Source organism: Schistocerca serialis, chromosome 2 (assembly GCF_023864345.2).
Source record: "Schistocerca serialis cubense isolate TAMUIC-IGC-003099 chromosome 2, iqSchSeri2.2, whole genome shotgun sequence".
NCBI lineage: Eukaryota > Metazoa > Arthropoda > Insecta > Orthoptera > Acrididae > Schistocerca > Schistocerca serialis.
In genome coordinates this window covers 53,104,729-53,107,155 of record NC_064639.1, presented here as the reverse complement: position 1 = coordinate 53,107,155, position 2,427 = coordinate 53,104,729, and positions in this window count along the sequence as shown.

Below are 2,427 nucleotides of genomic sequence, written 5' to 3'. Positions count from 1 at the left end.
AGACCCCAACAAGCTGCGACAAAAGTTAAAAACAAGTGACAATAATCATTAGCGCGCCCGTTGCAAGCGCCTATTAAGATATATTATGCTACGCTGGAAGCTGGATAGCAAATGATAAAAAAAAATCCAATAATATTTTTTCCATTAATAGAGAGACTTTGTCTTTAGTTCTCGAGTGGAGAGTATTGGTACATAAGGAGAAGCCCCAACAAGCTGCGACAAAAGTTAAAAACAAGTGACAATAATCATTAGCGCGCCCGTTGCAAGCGCCTATTAAGATATATTATGCTACGCTGGAAGCTGGATAGCAAATGATAAAAAAAAATCCAATAATATTTTTTCCATTAATAGAGAGACTTTGTCTTTAGTTCTCGAGTGGAGAGTATTGGTACATAAGGAGAAGCCCCAACAAGCTGCGACAAAAGTTAAAAACAAGTGACAATAATCATTAGCGCGCCCGTTGCAAGCGCCTATTAAGATATATTATGCTACGCTGGAAGCTGGATAGCAAATGATAAAAAAAAATCCAATAATATTTTTTCCATTAATAGAGAGACTCTGTCTTTAGTTCTCGAGTGGAGAGTATTGGTACATAAGGAGAAGCCCCAACAAGCTGCGACAAAAGTTAAAAACAAGTGACAATAATCATTAGCGCGCCCGTTGCAAGCGCCTATTAAGATATATTATGCTACGCTGGAAGCTGGATAGCAAATGATAAAAAAAAATCCAATAATATTTTTTCCATTAATAGAGAGACTTTGTCTTTAGTTCTCGAGTGGAGAGTATTGGTACATAAGGAGAAGCCCCAACAAGCTGCGACAAAAGTTAAAAACAAGTGACAATAATCATTAGCGCGCCCGTTGCAAGCGCCTATTAAGATATATTATGCTACGCTGGAAGCTGGATAGCAAATGATAAAAAAAAATCCAATAATATTTTTTCCATTAATAGAGAGACTTTGTCTTTAGTTCTCGAGTGGAGAGTATTGGTACATAAGGAGAAGCCCCAACAAGCTGCGACAAAAGTTAAAAACAAGTGACAATAATCATTAGCGCGCCCGTTGCAAGCGCCTATTAAGATATATTATGCTACGCTGGAAGCTGGATAGCAAATGATAAAAAAAAATCCAATAATATTTTTTCCATTAATAGAGAGACTCTGTCTTTAGTTCTCGAGTGGAGAGTATTGGTACATAAGGAGAAGCCCCAACAAGCTGCGACAAAAGTTAAAAACAAGTGACAATAATCATTAGCGCGCCCGTTGCAAGCGCCTATTAAGATATATTATGCTACGCTGGAAGCTGGATAGCAAATGATAAAAAAAAATCCAGTAATATTTTTTCCATTAATAGAGAGACTCTGTCTTTAGTTCTCGAGTGGAGAGTATTGGTACATAAGGAGAAGCCCCAACAAGCTGCGACAAAAGTTAAAAACAAGTGACAATAATCATTAGCGCGCCCGTTGCAAGCGCCTATTAAGATATATTATGCTACGCTGGAAGCTGGATAGCAAATGATAAAAAAAAATCCAATAATATTTTTTCCATTAATAGAGAGACTTTGTCTTTAGTTCTCGAGTGGAGAGTATTGGTACATAAGGAGAAGCCCCAACAAGCTGCGACAAAAGTTAAAAACAAGTGACAATAATCATTAGCGCGCCCGTTGCAAGCGCCTATTAAGATATATTATGCTACGCTGGAAGCTGGATAGCAAATGATAAAAAAAAATCCAATAATATTTTTTCCATTAATAGAGAGACTTTGTCTTTAGTTCTCGAGTGGAGAGTATTGGTACATAAGGAGAAGCCCCAACAAGCTGCGACAAAAGTTAAAAACAAGTGACAATAATCATTAGCGCGCCCGTTGCAAGCGCCTATTAAGATATATTATGCTACGCTGGAAGCTGGATAGCAAATGATAAAAAAATCCAATAATATTTTTTCCATTAATAGAGAGACTCTGTCTTTAGTTCTCGAGTGGAGAGTATTGGTACATAAGGAGAAGCCCCAACAAGCTGCGACAAAAGTTAAAAACAAGTGACAATAATCATTAGCGCGCCCGTTGCAAGCGCCTATTAAGATATATTATGCTACGCTGGAAGCTGGATAGCAAATGATAAAAAAAAATCCAATAATATTTTTTCCATTAATAGAGAGACTCTGTCTTTAGTTCTCGAGTGGAGAGTATTGGTACATAAGGAGAAGCCCCAACAAGCTGCGACAAAAGTTAAAAACAAGTGACAATAATCATTAGCGCGCCCGTTGCAAGCGCCTATTAAGATATATTATGCTACGCTGGAAGCTGGATAGCAAATGATAAAAAAAAATCCAATAATATTTTTTCCATTAATAGAGAGACTTTGTCTTTAGTTCTCGAGTGGAGAGTATTGGTACATAAGGAGAAGCCCCAACAAGCTGCGACAAAAGTTAA